General features: G+C 38.4%; 1 protein-coding gene and 1 long non-coding RNA gene across 2 annotated transcripts in view; one reads left to right on the top strand and one right to left on the bottom strand.

Annotated features, from left to right (window-relative positions):
- SPON1 (spondin 1) overlaps window positions 1-23,881 on the top strand; it is a 385,887-nt gene that overhangs the window by 165,015 nt on the left and 196,991 nt on the right. The gene's annotated exons all lie outside the window — the stretch shown is intronic.
- The window catches only part of LOC144586145 (uncharacterized), a 56,214-nt gene that overhangs the window by 19,085 nt on the left and 13,248 nt on the right, over window positions 1-23,881 (bottom strand). Inside the window, exon 2 of the long non-coding RNA XR_013540897.1 lies at window positions 1-23,881. This exon is cut by the window's left edge and continues 19,085 nt beyond it. This is a non-coding gene — a long non-coding RNA (uncharacterized LOC144586145).

Below are 23,881 nucleotides of genomic sequence, written 5' to 3'. Positions count from 1 at the left end.
GACCTCCCACACAACCCCCCCTCACACACACACACAGCTGCTTTGTGCACACACACACATGCCAGCGCTGGTATGAGCACTCCCCCACCCCTTCATGCATGCGCCTAAGTGCCCGCACAAAAGGTTGGGGGTGGGCATGCGGACAGGCACTTCAACGGATATGCGAAGGGGTGGGGAGTGATTGTGTGGGGTTATATGCATATGCACACTCCCCACCACTTTGTGTATGCGGCCAAGAGTGTGTGTGCAAGAGAGAGAGTGTGCACTCCTTTGCGCGTGCGCATGAGCTGGTCCGTGGTCCCGTAAAGGTTGGTCTAACAGATATATGTGAACATCCTTGCAAAGTATAATCTTGCCGATACATTATATCAGTCTGAGTTACATGTGGCAATGCCGCTATGATTAGCTCCAGAAGATATAAAGAAGTCTAGACTTCCTTGAAGAGCTGCCTGACCTTGTCAAAATATTTGTAAATCTTAATAAGCACTTGGCCTACACAGATCTTCTGAATGTACAACAAATAAGAAATCAATTTTTTTCATACACTAAGTACATTGCTGCCATTTGTTCCTTTGCCTGAAAATCTGCTAAACGGGGATTTATCATGCTGTTGAGTATCTGAGAAACATCTTTGATGGATTTCGTTCTTCCATTTGTTCGAGGGTAGGCTACATGAATGCCATCTAGTAACACATCTATCTTTCACCCTTTTGCTGTGAGCTTGATATGAACAATATATTGTAGGTAATATTGCCTTTGACTTACTCATACAATGGATGCTGTTCTTATTTTTATTTATTTAAAATATCCTCCCTCCTTTCTCATTAAAAGGATCCAAGGCAGCTTCCATTGTTAAAAAGACAATATTTAAAAACTAAAAAGAGTAATTATACAAATATTTAAAAAGAATCAAAGTATCATTAAAGCTGGTAAATAAAACTAATACTAAAAACACATTCGAATGCAACAGAGCACAATAATCCATTCAAATCTGTTCCTATTCAATTGTTTGAAATTTGTGCATGAATAGTAATGCTTTGGTGTAGCATATACTTTATGATTTATTAATGTTATGATATATGTAATTGTAATAATTGAAGAGACGATCTCATGAGAAGAGAAGACTCCCTGGAAAAGACCCTGATATTGGGAAAGTGTGAAGGCAAGAGGAGAAGGGGACGAGAGAGGACGAGATGGTTGGACAGTGTCCTCAAAGCTACGAACATGAATTTGACCGAACTCTGGGAGGCAGTGGAAGACAGGAGGGCCTGGCGTGCTCTGGTCCATGGGGTCACGAAGAGTCGGACATGACTTAACAACTAAACAACAACAAAAATAATTGATATTTTTGAGTGGTCCGGTGGGCCAGATAGGCGGGGTATAAATCAAATAAATAAATATTTGGCAGAATCCTACTGACAATTTACAACTGAATAAGGTACAAATCTTGGCTGCAAATTTTTACTAATTAACAATATGCTGATTGGTCTCCTTGACATGCAAATTCCATCTAGCACACTGGAAAATTTCTTCATTATCGAGGCAGAAACAGCGTGAAATTTAGAAAATTCAAATATAGGAGAAAGCAGAACTAACAGATTTACCCATCTAAGTAGAAGGCTTTGGAGACGGCACAAATCAGCAAACTTAAGCTTACTAAGATTCTCAAACTTCCATCTCAAAACCTGTTCTGAGTTTCTTCTTCATGTGTGCACATTTGTTCCTTGTGTGGAAATTCATACATATTTATTACCTACATTTTAAAGATACACATTTTTGGTGCACATTTTTATCCCAGTGAGTAAAATGTGGTCAAAATGTATAAATATTTCTCATGTATAGTTTTCAAATTTCTATTTTACTTTTTTAGTAAAAAAAAAGTGTGACTCTGAATTAAAGCCCACAAAAAGTACAGATTTCAAATCCCAAACAGAGGTCAGTTTTATGTTTGGTGCTGTTGTTGCTAACTGGGTAATTTTGCTTAGCAGTTGAATGTCCCTCTATAGTCTGCCAATTTAAGTTTGATACTTTTTTTGGTCAGGCTCCTCATTTCTAACAGTCATAGGTAAAACATGGCAGGGATGACTTGTTGCTTTCCCTTGTGTAAATAGTCATAACATAATAAATAATCTGACCAATGCAGGTTAATGTGACTTTAATTTATATTATTATGAATTTTGCAAAACATGCAGATTTCTTCATAGATTCAAAGGGAAGAATGAGATATTTTAAAAACATAACATGGGATAAAAGAAAAATTGGAGGACTCTTTGATCAGTATAGGAGAGAACATTCTGTTAAGGGGTCTCTTCCCATGTTCCAGCTTCTCTGAACTTCAGTGGCCCTACTTACAAGCAAATATACTGCAAAAACACTTACAGAGCAAAATGTTATATATTTAGCCAAGTTCTTTACAAGACATCAACCTTTCTGTTTTAAATGACAGTGCACTTGAAACATCTTGATTAGACTCATTTGTCCTCGTTTTGCAAAAGAAGCTTGCTTGGACAGCATTGTACTATAACTGTACTCTGAGCCATAAATACAATAGTCATTTTTTATCCAAGACAACATGAACAAACACTCTTTTCTAATAGAAAGGATTTTTAAAGAATCATCTTGCTTCATTGTTTCGTACTATTGGGGTTCAAACCCCCAGTATGAAAGATTTGCTGCCAGTAATTTTTAAAATGTCTGTGTTTTATCTACCCAACATTATTACTTCAAATCTCAACTTTCAAAACAGGCGTGGATTGTTCTGGACAGTTAAGATTGGAGCAGAGATTCTACAAATGGTAATAGCTATGTTGATTTTATCATCTAGTGTGACATTTTTGCCACAGAAGTAAATTGGTGGATTTATAGGGAATCTATGGTTTTCAGCACAACAGCTATAATTCTCAAGGGTCAGTACACACCTTAACATGTTTCACCTAGATATTTAGAATCTGCTTGGAAATACACTCATGTTGCATTCTGAAATAGTTGTGTTTGTATCATATTCCTTTACATGAATGACTCTGGTACATGCAGGGCAGCAGATGTCACCAGCAACTGGTGTTTAATAGCATGTAAATGCATGTCTGGTGTGACATATCCTGCATTGCAAAATAAAGGGAAAAAATAAAGAAAAGAAAGGTCTTCCACAGTATTCATAGTCTGTGTTTGATAACAAATCTTTTAGACTTTAGTTGGTGTTTAATGGCAGGCAGAAAATAGTATGCGCCATTGATTAATATCAAAATTCCACTAAGTAAAAATAAATGTTTATTTATGGGACAAGAAGCAACAGTTAGAACTGGATATGGAACAACTGATTGGTTCAAAATTGGGAAAGGCGTACGACAAGGCTATATATTGTCCCTGGCTTATTTAACTTATATGCAGAATACATCATGCAAAAGGCCGGAGTGGAGGAATCCCAAGCTGGAATTAAGATTGCCGGAAGAAATATCAACAACCTCCGATATGCAGATGATACCACTCTCATGGCAGAAAGTGAGGGGGAATTAAGGAACTTCTTAATGAGGGTGAAAGAGGACAGCGCAAAAAAGATGGTCTGAAGCTCAACATCAAAAAAAAAAAAACAAAAAAAAAACTAAGATCATGGCCACTGGTCCCATCACCTCCTGGGAAATTGAAGGGGAAGATATGGAGGCAGTGACAGATTTTACTTTCTTGGGCACCATGATCACTGCAGATGGAGACAGCAGCCACGAAATTAAAAAACACCTGCTTCTTGGTAGGAAAGCGATGACAAACCTCGACAGCATCTTAAAAAACAGAGACATCACCTTGCCAACAAAAGTCCAAATAGTCAAAGCTATGGTTTTTCCAGTAGCGATGTATGGAAGTGAGAGCAGGACCATAAAGAAGGCTGACCACTGAAGAATTGATGCCTTTGAATTGTGGTGCTGGAGGAGGCTCTTGAGCGTCCCCTGGACTGCAAGGAGAACAAACCTATCAATTCTAAAGGAAATCAACCCTGAGTGCTCACTGGAAGGACAAAGCCTGAAGCTGAGGCTCCAATACTTTGGCCATCTCATGAGAAGAAAAGCCTCTCTGGAAAAGACCCTGATATTGGCATAGTGTGAAGGAAAGAGGAGAAGGAGATGACAGAGGACGAGATGGTTGGACGGTGTCATTGAAGCGACTAACATGAATTTGACCCAACTCCGTGAGGCAGTTGAAGACAGGAGGGCCTGGCATGCTGTGGTCCATGGGGTCACGAAGAGTTGGAGATGACTTAACGACTAAACAACAACAAATTGTGTGTTGTTGTTGTTTTTAGTTCGTTCTCATTCTTTTAAACAGAAGCTTGGCTTGTACATTTTGAAAGCTCAGTATTAAAGATGGGCACAACTGTTGGTTCAGTAATTCGGCAGTTTGTTTTCCAGCAGAACAGGTGATCTGAAGTTCAGTGCTCCATCCATTCAGCAGCAGTGCATGAAGGAGACAGGCCGGGAAACAAACTGCACCAAATCACCAAACCAGTGGTTTGCGCCCATCTCTGCTCGGTACTATAGGTATGTGGAAAATGTGAAGAGACGTGTACATAGCTGCATACCACTGGCACTGCATGTGTGGGATGTTTTGGGTCTGTGGCCTATAGGTTGGGGAAACTGAACATTCTGTTAAATTCTGTGGAAATATGAGGAGGAACACAAAGGTATTCTCCAATAAAGTCACTCCCGTGACAACTGCTCCTCTGTAAAACTATGTGTTGTAGGGCCTAGAAACTTGAGTAAGTGGAGTTCCAATGAGTTGGTTGTGCAGTTCTGAGTAGACCTGCAATATCCATGCAAAGCAAAAGGTGAAGACAGCTCTATCTGTTGGTTTTAACTGATGCCAAGGAAGTGAGATTGTGTTCAGTAAGAAAAATGAGGTTCAAACCAGCCAAGACAGAACTTCTGTTAGTCAGCAGAAAACTCCACCTGAGACTGCAACAGGGGGGAGAGGGTGTGGTTTGCATTCCTTTGTGAACAGCCTAATCAGTGCCTTGAAGATAATTTTGGGCAGGTGGCCATTGTGATCAAGACCCCTTTTCACCCATTTAAGCCGGTGCATCCATTCCTAGGATGAGGAGTGGTCACAGTGATCCATGCCTTCAATACATCTTTAATGGACCACTGTAATGTGCTGTATACAGGCCTGTCCTTGAAAAGTGTTAAGAAGTTACAAGTGTAATATACAGTGACCAGACTGATCTGCACATTAGAAATCACAGCTCAGTAAAACAATTTCTCCTTCAATGCCTGTAAGTGTAAATATGTGTTCTATAGCGAGAGATCCCGGGGACTGCAAGCTGTGTAATATTTTGCCTAAGCCTCCCAGCATTCTAAGGCAACATCTTCAAAATCCATTTCAATCTAGGCTTTGTATATTGTGCATAATAAATCCATTGGCACGTATTCTAATACTGTTTGGGGATAGCATTCATCATTGTTTAATTTCATTTTTAATTTAATTTTCTAGGAGTGCTTTTCTAGTCTTTAATGGAAAAGCCTGTAATATGACATTGGAGGAACAGAAGCAGGATTACTTCATTTGAAACGTTTTTTGCTCTTGTTGAATAAAGATTATTTCTGAACATATTGTTGCCCTTGCAGGTTTCATGCTTTTTTCTTTCCTTCTTCCTTTCCCCCTCCCTAAATAATTCACCACTCAGATACTGAGGTAAAATAAGGTGTGAATGAATTTGGGAGAAGTTATTTGCCTGAAGGATTAAAACAGATATAAGAAAGAATGCAGGATATTGTAATGTAAATGGATTGAAGCATTTTCATTAACTTCTGAATATAAGCTCATTGGATTCCCTTTGAAAAGTATTAAAGGCATTTTTATCTGTAGGCTATCTTGTTTGCACCTGGTTGGTTTTATTCCAGAAATTCTAGTTTTAGTTTCTAGGATCACTGAGGCTGCAATTCACAAACCACTTATATTATCTGAGTGCTAGTATTTGGCATTAAGCGATTTCTGCATTGCACTACCTGGGAAGGGTATTTTTTTTTTAGCCATTATACTAGCAAAGTATACAATGCACATGCTGCAGTGGATGGGAGTAAGTTTTAAAACATGCAATATTACGAGAAATTGAGAAGTCTGGTGGGGGCTATGTAACATATCTTGTGGTAATAACTTATTTTTAAATTTGAGGATCAAATCAATAAATTTTTGTCGCACTGCTCTGATGGACTATAATAAAAGATGGGAAAGGAGCACTTGTTTAGGTGTTGGGACGAAGTCAGGGAACTTAATTTAGATTCTGCCTCAACCATGAAGCTCACTATCTCTCATCTTACCTTACCTTGCTCCCAGGATAAAAATGGGAAGAAGGTATGGTCCTTTGAGGTCCTCAGAAGAAAGGCAGGATATAATTGTAGCAAACAAAAGATAAAAACATAGTGAAAAAGTAAATAAAGTACAAATCTGTCCTTAAGCTTCATATGGCTCAGTGGTTTAGGTCTCTGATTGTGGAGCCAGAGGTTGGGAGTTTGATTCCCCACTGTACTTCCTTGTTGGGGGCTGGACTTCTCTTCCAGCTCTGCAGTTCTAAGATGAGATTAATTCACGCAGAAGAAAGACATGAATAGTGGAGGATTCAGACATTCTAGTAGTTTTGCAGGAGTCGGGGTGGGGGATAAGCAGTAGAGAGGAGGTTACAATTCAAATTGCTCCCTCTTTTCAGCCTCCAGTTGTCAGGAAGTATTTGGATGGGGTGATGAGGAGAGGTTGGCTGAGGAATGGGGCAGAAGGTGAGAAAGGTGGCGAGGGCTGAAAGGAGAGGGAAGGAAGGCTTGTCCTGGCTGACTTGTGACTGTCCAAAACAACAACAACAACAGCAACAGCAACAGCAACAACAGGAAAACACGACCACTAACAAACCCAAAGAAAGGCAGAGCAGGGGTGTTCACATATGCGGAATCAATTCATTGGAATCTGCCTTAAAATAAACAGATTTCTGGCGGGGGAGTAGAAAAACGTGCTCCCTTGACAAAGTAGTCTGCATGTACACATGTGTGTGTAGGCTTATGTTTATGTTTGTTTTTTCCAGCAGAACACAGACTGTATTGTCAGTGGGATAGAGCCCTGAGATTATATCTGCAGATTCCTTTTTTTTTACCTTTTGATGCAGTTCAACTGATACTGGAAACTCAATATCATTTAAAGTAGCTAGGCGTTTCTTAACACCTCTTTACCTATCTTGGGGAGCAACATCCTCAATTTCTCCATTATTCTGCTTCTGCTAGGGAAAAAACTGAGTTTTCCTTTTGAGAGAAGATGCAGATAGAATAGTTGTAGAAGAGGTAGAATAGATGTTGAGCAGTTTTGCCTTCTCTCAGTAACCTCTTGGCCTCTTAATTTCTCCTTCCTTTCCATGCAATGGGTCCATCTAGTTCCTTCTGTTCTGAGCATAGCTGGAAAAAGCTATATTGTTATTTGCAAGTCTGAGCTCATTATGAACTTCAGTGATCTTGATTTCCTCCCTAAATGTGTTGGCTACATGTTTGTGTTCTTCCTTGGTGTTTTGTCTCTCTACCATTTTCTAGACCTCTGAATGACGCCATGCCATTTTATTTAGATGCCTTGTACTTTTCTTTCTTGTAGGATTTGTTATTGATTGTGCCCTTAGTATTTGTACTTACTTCTGGAAGGGAGTCCATGTTGGATGGGAGTCAATTGGTACAGAGAGTTTCCAAGCTGTGGGTCATTCCCTCCAGCTGCTTCATTAGCATCCTTCCCCATTGAATGTGTAGTGCAGCTTGTCTCTAAGATGTGGTATCTGCCCTCATCCTCTGGCATACAGTCTCCCTCTCTGGCAGATCCCATTCAGTGGCAGCTGGTGACTCCAGTCTTTGGGATGCTATGAATGCACATTAGGTTTTAGTCTGTACTTTTCAGAAGTTATCTGAGGTGCTGGATTGATTTTGGAGGTAGACGGGAGAGCTTCTGTAAAGTGCAGGTAAAAACTCAGAGTGGATTCACAAGTAGGTAGTATTCTTTAACATGAGCTGTGATGTTAAACATGAAGCCTATCATTTAGTAGCTTTAAACACCCCCTTTACATAGGGATGTTTTAGTAATACTATGCAAACACCAACATAAAATGACCTGACTATCACCATTTGGGATAATGCACCAACTGGAATGCAGCTGACCTCTTGGTATATTGTGATACTTCTATTGTCATTGTCTGACAGATTCAATATACGAAAATTAAAATTTAAATATATATTTTAGACTAAAAAAAGTCAAATATAAATGCATATTTTAACTTTAACACTTAAAATACCCAGTTATTAGCATACTTTGAGCAATTTTTTTAAAGTTAAAGGAGACTTCAGAAATGGAACAGAATGGGTTTTTTAAAAAATTGTGCAGATGTGACGTGGATTAGAAGCAGCCCTTTGCCTATCCGTATTTATTTATTTGGACATTGGGAGGGGGTGATGAGCAATTTTTGTGGCCTTCCCAGTGGAAGCAATTGCAGTGAAAATGGAACCTTGTCAAAAGTCATTGTGGGACTAATTACTGTTTGTTTTGAATTTGCTGGTTTTTTTTTCCTATAGTAATGTAAACAGGTGGAGGGCAATCTCATATTATTTACTTGAACAGGCTGCTCAGAGCTGACTGGTGAATATTAACTAGAACTTACGACTTAGTATGCAGGGCTGATAAATGCCCAGATAACTCATTTCCAAGTCTACCTAAGACAATCCTGTTTCGGGTAATAGCCTATCACAGCCAAAAGGGCAACATGCAAGAATTATGACTGGGTGAAGCAGTAGGCACCAGAGTAAGAATACTGTTAGAACAATGTGTGGTTGGTACTTCTATAATGATGATCATCACTACCAACACATTATAATTATTCAGTAATAAATCTGTATTCCTCGATGTTATGGTGCCTGGTGTGTTTTTGTTTTATTCCATAAACTGCTGGCTACCTTTTTATTGTATTGTTTTAATGTTTTTGTTTTCTTAATTGTAAGCTGGTCCAGGATCCTATTGAAGAATGGGGTATTTTTTTAAAAATAGATTAAATGAATTTCCTCATTGGAATTCTGCACAGTTCAGGCAGAATAAGCATTAAAATAGCTTGACACATAACAACTGCTGATGACTCTTTTTGGGGTTTTCCTCCTTTGGGTACTGACAACTCTTGGCAACATTTAGAGTGGCTAATCTTCTCACCTTGCTGTCACTGCTCCTGTATTTTCTTCGTTGTTGTCTTACTTTAAGTTTTTGTGATTATTCTTATGGTAGATTACTCTTAGAGCAAGCTGATAGGGAGAAAAAGTTTAAATAAAATTAAGTCATTCTGCAGAGTCATCCCTTCCGTTGTGTGTATGAAACAAGATTTTCCAAAGTTAGAAAACACATTTTAAATTACCTGGCATGCTTTTCATCAGAAGCCATTGGAAACTTTGAAATTATTTTTTTTAAACTACTATTTAAAAGAATAGCCAAATAATAAGGGAGGGGAAACAACATAAAAAGCTAACTGGGAGACAAGATGTCTTCAGATGTATCTTAAGCCACTCTCTGCCACCACAGCTTTCCTCCTTTCTGCTGAAAAGGTCCTCACCATATATCAATCCCACAGAGAATGAAAGGGAAGTGGAGGAGTGAAGAAAGACTTTGTTCAGTTATTAGTGCCATGTTCCAAGCATTCCATGGCACAGATAGATGATAAGTACACATTTCTGTTTCAGCTATGCTTATGATTCCATTCATCATTCTTCAGCTCTTCTTCAGCATGATCATGGTGCATAAGGGAAAAGAAGCAGAAGGTAGTGTGGGTGTAGTGGTGGGGAAAAGGTAGAAAAAAATAGATCTCGCAAAAATTGATATTTTTTTTGACCCAAGCTTCTAAAATTCTCCATGCAGTATGGCTGGACACACACAAAAAAGATGATAGTAGTTTCATGTAACCAGTTTCATGTAATTGTTTTATCTAACCAGCAGATTTGTTCAGACAAGGTGAAGTTCTTCTTTTGTGGCCTGAATGTGGCACTGGAATGTGTGGCATTCATTACTGTCTACTGAATGGTAGCTGCAGCAGATTTGGTGCTAATTCAAGGAAGATTGGCTGCCTAGTGCTTGTGGAGCTTGTCAGGTCAGAAAATCTGATGCCTGAAGAACTTCCTAAGAGCTCTATAGATCTTTATAGACAACTAGGAAAAATCAGAAATCTGTGTTTTTTTTTTTCAAAGCTGGAATTTACCATAGGAAAAAGGGGTTAATTCCAGAATGAAACTAGATAACCATTTCCAATCATTTCAAAATTTATCTCAGTATTGAGATAAAATAAGTAGTAACATCAGCTTGTCTATTTCTACAAGCTTTATTCATCTACATTGCATCTTCGTTGCATAAGCAAAAAACAAAAACAAACAAACCCAAAAGTAGCCCTTCAAAATGTAATGTAATCATTCTTACAGCTATGAGAAAAACTGTAGGTGCAAGTGCTGAAATGGAAATCCATTCTTACAAGTTGTGAAAAGCTCAAGGTGTGATTGCCATGAAAAAAAAATTCAGCTATGAAAAACTGCAAATAATAATTTATCCAACATGAAAACTTAAGTTGCAGGCAGAATTTAAGTCAGAAAAATCTATTCCAGTTCAAATTGCTGGATCATAAAAAGATACAATAAAAATGTCAGAAATAATGTTTTATAATTCTTAACATGAGGGAGTTGATAGCCTAAAAAGACACACTCAAAAAGCAGAGGATACATCTCTAAAATACATCATTAAAAAGTAAAACATTATAGCTTTAAGCTATTTTTAACTTGTAAGTATATTACTGGACACATATGAAAAATATTCTAAATGCTTACCCAACCAAACCAGTTTGAATCTATGGAAGAAATTCCATATTGTCCTCATCTGTTCCAAGGTATTGTTGTGAGCTGTTGGTGCTATATTTTGCTGCTCTTTAATGTTTGGTTCCTAGCATCTGTGTTTTTGTTATCCAGAAAGTGTAGCATGTGCGTTGTATGTTCTATATCTCTTTCCTCCCTATATTAATATTTCTTTCAGTTGTTTAAATTCCCCTTTAACTGTAAACAACTGGAGTTTGCCACTGTAGTAAGTTGCCAATCTCTGTAAATAAGCTGAAGGTTTTTAATAGAAATGTTGCTTTTATTAGGATGACAAACAACCACCATTGTAAAATACAAGACTAGCAAGTTGCCACTATGGCAAATAATAGCCTTTATTTTAACTAACTGGGTCCCTGAACCTGTGGGAATAGTGAGTTACTTGGGTACCATTTTACTGGGTAGACGATATGCTATGAGCATAAAGTGCTGGTAAACTATGTTGATCAGGTACCAATTTGTTCTATCTGTATTTTAGGACTCTAGAAGTTTTTTTCCTTCAATTGTTTTGAGGAACTGTTTACATGTTCAACTGTCAGCTAACCAGAGAAGAGATACACTCATGAAATGATGTCATTTTATATTAACCTTGCTTTCTGGCTTGGCTGAAAAATGGCTGTTTCACAATGACTTTTAGTAAACTGCTACTCAAATCTCATTTTTAAAGCACAATATACATTTCAGGGCTACATTTTCTGCAATCTTCCTAATAATTTTAGCCCTCTGTAAATTCACAATTTTAAACCTTGACAGTCTGAATCCAGCACCACAAGATGAACTGGTGTTAGGCAGTCACTTCCTCGCTGGGGGATTCCCATAAGGGATCATGGACTGTATCCTTGAGGTCTCAGGTTATCATGCCTTCTAAACATCCAAATGGTTATACAGTATAGCCTTATTCAAATGTTATTAAGGCAGGTGCATTTCTTGCTAGTAGGGGGGAGCACACCCGCTCTTCCTCCTCTGTTTCAGGTTTAAACATGGAGGATGACAAATTTGCAGACAGCCTCCACCATACGGACTCTCCATGAGAGTTAAGTGGTGCAGTGGAACAAGGGTTCACAGGGCCAAAATCTCAGAACTTTCTAATTACCAGAGACTATGATGTTGTCTGTAATTCTCCTCTCAGGCTTCCATTTTCCTTCTGAGCTAACCTGCAGTCCTCTCAGTAGGTGGGAGAAAAATGTTGTTTTCTTCCAGGTAAGCTGTATTGTTTAAAGCAATACCTGTTGTAATGCAAAGTATTTGAGGTTGGTTTGTCTTTGGATGTAAAATTAAAAATTATTAACTGAGGGACGTGGTGGTGCTGCGGGCTAAACCGCAGAAGCCTGTGCTGCAGGGTCAGAAGACCAGCAGTCGTAACATTGAATCCATGCATCGGAGTGAGCTCCCGTCACTTGTCCCAGCTCCCATCAACCTAGCTGTTCGAAAGCATGCAAATGCAAGTGGATAAATAGGGACCACCTCGGTGGGAAGGTAACAGCATTCTGTGTCTAAGTCGCACTGGCCATGTGACCACGGAAGTTTCTCTATGGCTTGGAAACGGGGATGAGCACTGCCCCCTAGAGTAGAACACAATTTGACAAAAATTGTCAAGGGGAACCTTTACCTTTAACTGTACAAAATACTTGGTCTTCATTGATTGATATGGATTAATCTAGCTGTCTGCATTTTTAGACACCCTCTCATTCTAGAGGGTGCTGGCTAGCACAACAAAACTGGAAATAAAGGGAGCAGGCCTACATGCCACCCTTTACCTATGTAGCTGTAGCTCTTTGAGTAACAGCTGTATAGGGCCTATCACTCAGTTCCATTATGAGCCCAAGATTCTTACCACTCTGACCTCCGTAATCCCAGCATGTGGCTGGTACAGTGGTAAAAGCAGTTATTGGGTTACTTAAAGCCTGGGTCCTAATTCTATGGGGCACTCTGCTCTGTTCTTGTTGCTCCCCCACACAGCCCCCTCCAGACATCTGATAAAAATATTCTTGTTTTGGTGAGCAAAAACCAATACAATTTGAGTGGAACGTCTCCAGAAAAAAAAAAACTTGTCCTTTATCCTTCTGTCCAGGGGATAGGTGACCATTAATTGGATCAAGTCCTCTGAAAAGTACAGGATGTGACATAGAGTTGCACATGCAGAGATTACTGCCACACTTAGTGTCCCCAACACCGACCCATCCAGGATAGTTCACTGCACAGAGACAAAAATGCCCTCCTGTGCCTTTCCTTCTCTATGGCAGATAGCGAGGAATACCAACACGTATAACTTTTTAATCACACACATATTTTCCATCTCTTGTTTACACTTTAATACATTGGCCACCAAATGTTATGTCTGCGTTCTTTTTACAATTTTTCATTTTTCTTTCAAAGCAGTTTCTTTCAGGTTTGTAGGAAGAAAGAAATACAAGAACAGCCGGCTATTCATAAGACAGAAAAATTGCCAGCAGGCTGGTTCCTGACTGCTTGTCTGGCTGCCTTTTGCACAAAAGAACCACAGAATGGTTCAAACAAGAATAGTTTATTCATGCTAGAACAAAAGGCTTACATGAAACTTTTCCTGAGGAAGCAGTAAAATGGTATGAATCACCTCCGACAATATGTCATTAGTATCCTTCAATTCAAAGAATTTAACCTAGGCAATTATGTAGCACGATACATCAAAATCTTATTAGCATTTCCCATCTACTACCAGATAATAGCACTATAATATCCAAGTCATGTTTGCTAACTGGGTCTTTAGGCATGCCAGTCACAATGAAATACTTACACAGTTGCAGCCAGTATTAACATCATTGTACAAATAATTTGGATCAGATTCTAGACTATGATTAAGGCTGAGTTTGATAACACCTAATGCAAAAAATAATGAAAGACATGCAAGACCTTCAAGTGAAATTCAAAATGTGTAGGTCTGCATTTTGTAAGCCAACAATTATAGAAGATTTGAGAATATAGTTATTAATTTCCACTATGCCTTCCTGACATACGCTGGACTCAATGATCCATAGGGTTTCTTCCATCTCTAAAGTTGTAAGATGATGATGATAATTCAGAGAAATTGCCTTCTCAAAACAAGTACATTCCATGGATAGTCATTTCCTCAAGGGATTGTTTTGTGATCCAGTTAAAATGGACTTCAAATTTATTTTATTTAAATCATATGTTTATCACCTGAAATTAGATTTTTAAAACACACACACATTCTCTTTGTAGATTAAGGCCACAATCTTGTGGTCATGGAATATCATCCCATAAAACAGAAGATTTTTTTAGATCCTCTTCTTTGAGAGCAGAGACAGAAAGATCCACCCTTGAAGAGATATAGATCCAATCTTGAAATCCTTTTGGAAGTAGATACATTGTTGCAGCTTCACAGGTAGTGAAAAGGGATGTTTGGATAGCTTAGAGCAATAACTAAAGGTAAAAGAAACATGTTCTCAGTAAACATTCTCTCTGGAATTCTGAGCCCTAGTGCCTGACACAAGTTTTCAAATGGGAAATCAGCCCCAAGTCTGAGGCAAGCTGAATGTTTGAACCTGTGAATCAGGACCCAATTGAATTTTAGCTCCTTCCTGTCCAAACAGGGATTCATGCTTGCAAAGGGATTCTGCATTTGAAAAAAATATTAAAAGTTATTAAAACAGAACAGATAACAAATATTCAGAATAAGCTGCAAAGTTACTGGTTTTTGCTTTCCGGTTAGGGGTGATCTTATTCAATATTAGCAGAGCTTTGGTGTCTATATTCTGTCACAGTCTCAACCATTCCACCTATCTTGTCACTATACAATTGTTTGGTTATTTAAAAAAAACCTCCAAAGATGTTATGTGACTATATGAGTTAATAACCTCCCAAATGTCATATTGTTAATTTATTATTTATTTATCTCATTAGCTTTATATACTGCCCCATTAATGTGTTGCACTATTCTGGGCCATTTGCAACAAGCAGAATAATAGAATAATTAACAAAAATATGTGAAACTATTAAAAAACATAAAACCATCAAAACAGCAATAATGCAAATATTGTTAACAGATCTGCTCAGATCTTGCAAATCAACAATATCTCATATCATGTTGTTCTCTCTTTTTTACTCTCTTCCCCCTTCCTAGCAATATTGTCATTTTCAGAAAGTGCTGCTCAGGTCTTACAAACAAACAGCTGTGGCTTCTTTGATTGACACAATCTGTATCATGTCAGATCTTCCTACTGCCTCTCCCCTTCTTCCCCCTCCCCATTTGTTCTTCTGGTTTGTTGTGTTTTCTTATTATATGTGCATGGTAGGATAGCCTTAGCTTACTCATTTTTACTACAGTGGGAGTTCAAATGTGATTTGATTGAGCACCCACATCTGCCTTTCTAGTTGTCTATGGTAGCTGTTGGGCTTTCCTCCAACACCACATTTCAGATGAGCTGATTTTTGTGCCTCCTTTTCTTCAGTGTCTTTCTTTCACATAGTATGAATCATCTTTACCTTTCTTTTCAGTGACATTCTTTGCTAACTCCAACCTCTTCCTTTTTTCATTCAAAAAGCAAAGGGACATATTTTGGAAAACATGTACTGTACAGCAGTGGTCCCCAGCCTTGGGCCTCCAGATGTTCTTGGACTTCAACTCCCAGAAATCCTGGCCAGCAGAGGTGGTGGTGAAGGCTTCTGGGAGTTGTAGTCCAAGAACATCTGGAGGCCCAAGGTTGGGGATCACTACTGTACAGAACATATCCATAGAGGGTTTGGTCCAGTATGCCTAACTCAAAGAAATAGATATGAAATTGGAACATAGCTTTCCAGTCTGTAGTTGGCTGAGCAGGCATGGGAACATTAGTTTTTGCCAAGAGGTTAAAGGGTGTGTATGTTTATTTATTGTATGCGTTGTACCTACTCAAACATTTCATTTCATTTAGAGTCTTCAAAATATGTAGACACAGAGGGACTACAATCACATCCCAGCTGTTTCTGCTTCTTCCTCCTCCCACTAACCATAGTACAGACCGTGTGCACATCTTTCATATTAGCGAAGTTTCTCTTCAGATTTGTTGTAGTACATGTATATGTACTTAAACTTCCATTTTAAAAAGGCAGGAAATCCAGTTCTTTTAAAAAGCCTCCAGTTTATGAATGTGAGATACGGTGCTTCTGTATCGAAAATTCAAATGACTAGGAAGTGGCCCAATAGGCCATTTGCACACTGTCAAAAAACAAACAGCCCTGGCAAATGCTTTGTGTTTGGGTGAGAAGTGGTTAACTGATGAAAAAAGGAATCCACTTCTGGATTTTTCCTTCCTTAGTGTCTCTTTGTGAATGTTAGTGAGCACAAGAGGGTATCCAGTCAATATAATCCTGTAGATTACCTTGACTGCTGTCATAGCTATTCTCAATATTCAAGCTGCCCTTTGCTATGTAATGCTTGGCATTGTAGGCAGCAATATCAGGCCATTTCCTGGTGTTTTGAATTGTGAATTCAGAAGCACAGTGTCCCACATTCATAAAACAAAAGTTTTTTTAAAAAAGATTTTAATTTTTAAAAAGACGTTTGAAGCCAAATTTGAAAAGACAGGTCTACCAGTATGCTTGGATGAGCAGGCAGGGCATAAGAAAATATTATTTCTTGCTCTCTTTCTCTTAGGATTCCTTTTTCGATATGTTACTGTGTTCAAAGTATATGAGGCAAGGAAAGCTGGATCCATCCAAAACCAGTTTGCTAGCCTGTCTAAAAAAATGTGAACTGCTTAAATTAACCTCTTTTATTCATCCACTTTGACTACTTTCCCTAGAAAACCAACAATGGTATCATTATTATAACATTTCTATTTGCAGTGCTTCTAAAAACAACAATTTTCAGTCTCTGTGCTGTTGCAATTATTTACAAAAGGTATCTGAGCAAAACTGATATCACTGAGGAAAAATACATGGTGCCTCTACTATGTGCCTTAGCTGTGCATCAGTTTTAAATGCTACTTTTTTGAAAAGTTAATGATGTGATTGCCACATTACTTTACAGATGAAGTGAAAATATGTATAATGAGGAGGCTCTAAATACAGTGACCTTTTTTTATAAAAGGGGAAAATCTCTTTTTAAACTCTCCTTTTGGCGACAGGATGCTTATTGAGCTTGTCACATAGAAGTAAATTACTGATATTTTTAAATACTTCTCTTGCTCTCAGTAATTGATGTAGCACCATTTCCCCACAGCATATTTTCTTGTAAAACACATTCATCTTTTCTCCATTAAGATTAAACAGGGTGGTCATTATATCATAAAGGAATAAAATATTCACTATTCTACTTACTGCAAAAATACAACTATTATCTGTCAAATGCACAGATTAGCATTGCCTTCAGATAGGATTTTAATGGCCCCTTAAACATAGTGCAAAAATGCTGCAACAGGCAATCAAAGAGAAGGAATTTTCTCCATTAGGGGGAATTATGTTTTAATTATACTTGAAGCCTCAGGGTTTGCATTGTTGTTCACTTCAAGCTTTTAGCAAATAAATATTTCTGCATCTTTAGTTATCTGAATGTATTTCATTTCTCACAAGCCAAGTTTATCTTTTTTTTCAAATTTTTAAAAGTCATTTCAACAATGCAGTGGCTATCATAGTTCAGTGCAGTTTGCACACACACACAAAAAATCTCTCAAATACAAGAACTCTCAGTGAGAGTGCTAGAAAATGATGCTGATCTTGCACGGAAGGTGGAACAAATAGCAGGCCCTTATATGCAAGAAAAAGGCAAAAATTTACATTACTACAACACATAAATCCATGGTGCCAAAACTCAAACCTCTGGACCATATTTTAAATTAGCCATTCACAGCCTGAGTAGTCATGGTGGTTCTACATTTTGCAGCTGCAAGAAATCATACACACCTCTGAGACCAAGATGTACCATGGCTGGAAATGGTTGCACTAATTAGCAAGGCCCTATCTCCAGCCCTGAAAATCAGAGCCAGTAGATAAGGTGAATTTTTCAATCACTTGACTTCTTGAAAACACAGAAGTTAAGCATCAGAAAAAGACCTGGATTTTATGACAGGAGCTTTCTCCTGTACAGTAGTGCCTCGCAAGACAAATTTAATTTGTTCCGTGATTAATGTTGTCTTGCGAAAAATTCTTCTTGCGAAATGCGTTTTCCCATAGGAATGCATTGAAATCTAATCAATGCGTTCCTGTGGGCAAAAAAAGTCCGAACAAAGTCAAATTTGGTTTACAAAGGGTTTATGAAGTATTTTTTAAAGCCATACATATTGTGCAGATGATTTTAAAAAATTCAATCAAAAAACTTTTTAAACCTCATAGAAAAACATTTAAAAATCAGAAAACGTGAAGCAGGAACAAAAAACGGAAAACATTCTTCTTGCAGAGCACAGCCATAGGAACATTTGTCTTGCAAGTCATCAGCCCCATTGCCAAAACCATTTGTCTTGCGATTTTTTTTCCATGCGAGACATTTATCTTGTGAGGCACCACTGTATATGAGTAGCGAAATGTTTCAACCTAATAAGAAAGAAGTCCTATTGCCATGATGCAACTTCCAGATTTTCTCCTGTATACTTCATTATTACAGCAGTACCTCTTCACAAATTTAAATGTGAAACAAATTATGAATTTTGTCCTTAGCACAGACTATTATGAATGTTGAGATACCAAGGGTAGCGTAGAGGATAGAGTAATGGACTAGGATTCAGGAGGCCTAGCTTTGATTCCCCACTCAGCCATGGAAACTTAGAATGGTGAGGGTAGAACTGGGAATGCCACTCCTTAAATACTTCATTTACCTTGAAACCCCTTTTAGGGTCACTCAAAGTTTGTTCCAACTTGACAGGACACAACAACTAATTAGAAGAGTTAACCAAGTTAACATCAAACTGATTGAAATTAAAGGGAAGATATGTTAGCATTGTACTGAAGCTTTAGGAGCTAAGGAAGTGGGGATAGTTATATCTTTTTGTATCTGTGTCTGTCTGTGTCTGCTTATCTTAGACAATGTACATACAATATTTGAAAGAAATTAATTTATTATTATTCAAAAATACCAGGAACAATCAATCCAAATTATAAAAACAATGACTGGTTGTTGTTGTTGTTGTTGTTTAGTCTTGCAAACTAAAAGGCATAGCTTCCTTTATTGTGTCAATTCATCTAATGTTCAGTCATTCTTTTTCCTCCTGCCTTCAACTTTTCCTGGCATTATCTCTTCCAGTGAGTCTTGTACTGTAGTCTCCGTTTACTCATTTTTACAAAAAAGTTGTGATTAACTGTCTGATTTGCTTTCCTCAGTATAACATTTTCAAATAGAAACTGGGAATGCCATACTATCAATAATGTTAGCCTTTATCTCCAGCAACACAGCTTCGTATTTAAGGATTGTTTTTGGTTCTGTCATAACTACCCTTTCAAATCTTTATCTTCTGATATTTTGGCGGCAGTCTCCATTTTAGACTGAAGAAAGACTATGTGCACAAAGAAAGGCTAATATTGAATATATGTTTGGACTTAGGTTTTTAAGGCAACAAATATGAAGATAGTAAAATATAAAAAGCCGAGGCTGTAAATATTGTAGGGATTCTTACATGATAGGCAGGTAATGCCTGTGCTATCAGTCTAAAAGTTATTTAAAAAAAAAGTTAATCTGCTTCCCTCACCCATTTTTAGGAAGAAAATGAAATGAAGCAGAATACCTATCAGTATTGATGACTGACATAATGCTTTGATAGCTCTTGACACTTAATTTGTTAATAAGCACAGGTTCTAATGAATAGCCATAGAAATCCAATAATAGAGACACATGCAAATGACCAATATATAATCAGCTTTCTACATCATCATTCTAAAACTGGAACTTTTTAAAAATCTAGATGTGGACGAACCAAAACAGACATACTGCTAAAAATGTAAAGAGTTTACTCCCTGTAGTTTAAAGCATTATAATTAAATATACATTAAAATACGCATTAAAATTATGTTGCCCATTTTTACTTTTATTTATATATTCTTTATGTTCTCTGGACACATACCATAATTGTGCCAGTTCTGCTCCAACTTGTCAAGGTCCATTGGAAAAGAAATGGTGCTTTCTAGAGTTGCTAAATAAGTCTATTTATTTACTTTTTTTGTAATTTATCTTTGTATGACAAGTCACACTGACTAAATGACATCTCTTCTGCCCCAAAGTCTTAAAGATTTCAGATGGTATATAGGAACAGGAAGCAATGTAATGAACTGCTTCCATTTCTCTCTATGCCTCTAGGGCTTCACCTGCTTTCTTGAATTATAAATGCCTCATTTTTAATTTTTAATTTTTTTTGTAGAAAACATTAAGCACCCTCTGAGCCATGTAAAACCTCATTCCCAACCAGAAGAAGAGATAGTGGATTGCATAAACACAGCCTGGTTTCATCTAGAAAATAAGAGTTTTCCCCTACTAGTTGGGCTCAAAAGAGCAGAGGCCGCTTTATCTGGTTATTTTGGGATCAACCATTTCATTCTTGTTGGCAAAAAAACACACAAGATAAAACACAGCGAAAATTGGTTATGTTTTATACCTGACATCCTGCTGTTTTCCTTGACACCCTGCCACTCTCCCTTTGAACTTACCATTTTCTCATGCTTGACATTTAATCTATGCCCTGGAATGCTTTATGATTCCATCAAACAGAGAACCTGCAAGTTAAAAAGACAACACAAGTCAAAAGTGGAGCCATTCCTTGCTTCTGGTCTTTGTACCTGTCAGACAAGCCATCTTTCCTGATGCCTTGTTTTGCCTTTTCTGTATTGTAGTAGTATATGCAAGTGCTTTATCATTCCTGCCATGCAGTAACATACATCTATATATCAAAATGCTGCACAAGCGAATCTTGGATAACTTCCTAAGTTTGATGAAGACATACCTGCTTTGTGAAAAGCAGATATACCTGCTTTCTGAAATTAATCACATGTGGAACAAAGCTTACTAATATTTTACCTTGCACTGATAGCAGATATTTCATACCAGTGGCCATGTGCGATCAGATTAAAGCAGCTACTATGTGACTAGATCAGATGGAAAGTTCTTTAATCTCTCTAGACTGAGAGCAAAGACCAAAGTCCAGCTGAAATGCATGCAGGACTTCCTCTTTGCCAATGATGCAGCCATTGTTGCCCACTCTGCTGAAGACCTTCAACAACTCATGAATCATTTTAGCAAGGCCTGCCAAGAATTTAGATTAACAATCAGCCTGAAGAAAACACAAGTCATGGGCCAGGGCGTGGACTCACCTCCCTCTATTACCATCTCCACACAAGAATTAGAGGTTGTTCATGACTTTGTGTACCTTGGCTCAGTGATCTCTGACACTCTCTCCCTAGATGTCGAGCTGGATAAACACATTGGCAAAGCAGCTACCATGTTCTCTAGACTCACAAAGAGGGTATGGCTTAATAAGAAGTTGACGGCACATACCATGATCCAGGTCTATAGAGCCTGTGTCCTGAGTACACTCCTGTACTGCAGTGAGTCCTGGATCCTTTGTACATGGCAGGAGAGGAAGCTGAACACTTTCCATATGCGTTGTCTCCAACGCATTTTTTGTATCACCTGGCAGGACAAAGTTCCAAATAGAGTAGTCCTAGAATGAGCTGGAATTGTTAGCATGCATACATTACTGAAACAGTGATGTCTACGTTGTCATGATAATGGCTGATCTCCTGTATGGAGAATTAGTGCAGGGAAATCACCCCAGAGGGAGACCACAGCTGTGAGAGGAGGAGATTTGCAAGTGGGATCTGAAGGCCTTAGGAATGGACCTCAACAGATGGGAAATCTTGACATCTGAGCATTCAGCCTGGAGGCAGGCGTTGCATCACGGCCTCTCCCAATTTGAAGAGACCGTTGTCCAGCAGGCCGAGGCAAAGAGGCAGTACTGAAACCAGTCGAATCAGGAAGCTGGACAGGGGACAGATTGTATTCGTCTTCAGTGTGGAAGGGATTGTCACTCTCAAATTGGCCTTCTCAGCCACACTAGACGCTGTTCCAAGTCTGCCATACAGAGCACGTTGCCATAGTCTCTCGAGACGAAAGGATGCCTAATCTAAATGTGACTAGATCTGTCCTCCACAGTCAGCTGTGTTAGTCTGTTGTAGCAAAAACAACTGAGTCTTGTGTCACCTTAAAGATGAATAGATTTTATCTGGAATAAACTTTTGTTGACCGCATCCCACTTCTGCAGTCCACAAAACTTAACGCATATAAAACATCTTAATCATTGATATACTACAAGGTGCTTGGCAGTTCATCTGCCCAGAGTTTTCTGCCCTAGTTCCAGGTTGAACACTAGGTCATACATATATTGAAAATGATAAACACATTTTGTATTGTGTAATAAATAGCCAATCTGTAATAAACAGGAGCACAAGTAGGCACCTGAAACCCAGCAATAATAAGGGCAATACTAGATATGGATGCCATTAACATTACAAGGATGCAATTAACATGCACTTTAAATAAATACTAATAATAACAACTGAAGGGAAGCAAGAGCAGAATTTACAGTGGATTGAGATTGAGAAGAGACCAAATTGGACTCTTTGTCACCCTGCAACAAGCATCACTGCTGTGAAGTTACTGCTTGCTGTCCAAGGAAAGCCTTTGTTGGTATCAACAGGCTTTTCCTTTGCAAAGTGCAGTATTAAAGAGGTGACCTTTGTGAGGACAGTTGCAAGGGACATTCCACCTCCACATATCCTCCAGGATACCATGCAGTAAAAATTCAGGCTAAATGGAAGGAGTTCTTTCCATAGCCCCTTCCAATGCCAGTTTTGGTCCAATTCCAGTGAAATAGAAAAGAACAGCAGACATGCTGTGGCAGCCCCTATCCTTCTGGAGATATAGTTAGTGTTCTGGACCCCATTCAAGTTTGGACTTGGGAAACCAAAAGGTTTAGTAAGATGGCTTTTCTTTTTCTGAGCCCAGTTTCTTTTTTTTTTTTAAGTTGTTCTGTTCAGTAATGTTTGAAACCTCAAGATGGCCCTTGTCATTTCTCTCAAATACTTCTCTAACACTGTCCTCTGCCCTCCCCTTACCCAACTTGGAGGTGGCAGTTACAAGCATCTCTGGTCTTTTGTTCCATTTCAAGCTTACAATGGCCATGGTCACACCAGCCAAACGTTGCCCAGTTACCCCCAGTTACATTGGAGCATATATTTCCAGTCACGTGACACATAGCCATTAGCGAATAATTTTACCAGCCAGCAGTGTAACTGCAAAACATATCCACCTCACCAGGAGGTTTCTACTATTTTTGTCCCAGTGGTGTTTCAATATATTCCTTCATACAGTAGTATGGCATGTGTGTATAATATTACTGAGACTTTTTCAAATCAAATTCGCCAGGGAATGTGGCTGCCATTACTGCCACCTTCTCTCTCTCTCTCTCTCTCTCTCTCTCTCTCTCTCTCTGTGTGTGTGTCTGTGTCTGTGTCTGTGTCTGTGTCTGTGTCTGTGTCTGTGTCTGTGTCTGTGTATATGTACAGTACTATGCAAAAGTCTTAGCCCACCACCAACTTCATTGTTTTAGCAAAGTTTTAATGACCATCCATATTTATTTTTTGGTCTCTTTAAAATACAAACAGAAAATATATGTACACAAAATTTTAAAAACCACAACTTTTGAGAACAAAATGGCTTCTTCAGGCAAAAGTCAGTATTTAGTGTGACCTCCCTTGGCACTAAGCATATCTTGAACTCTTTTGAGGAGACAGTCCTGAAGGTTTCTAAAGTAATCTTTTGGTATATTATACCAGTTTTCTTTCAGCACTTCCCAGAGTTCTTCTTTAAGTTTAGATTGTCTTCCATTTTTTTCTCTGTCCAGATGATCCCATTCTGCCTCTGTAATATTCATGTCTGGACTCTGTGGAAGTCTGCCCATGACTGTTGGTGCTTTATCAGCTGTTTTTCTTGTCAAATATGATTTTGCTGCATTAGTAGTGTGCTGTGGATCACTCTCATG

This window comes from Pogona vitticeps, chromosome 1 (genome assembly GCF_051106095.1).
Source record: "Pogona vitticeps strain Pit_001003342236 chromosome 1, PviZW2.1, whole genome shotgun sequence".
Taxonomy (NCBI): Eukaryota; Metazoa; Chordata; class Lepidosauria; order Squamata; family Agamidae; genus Pogona; species Pogona vitticeps.
This window is presented reverse-complemented; position numbering and strand designations above follow the sequence as displayed.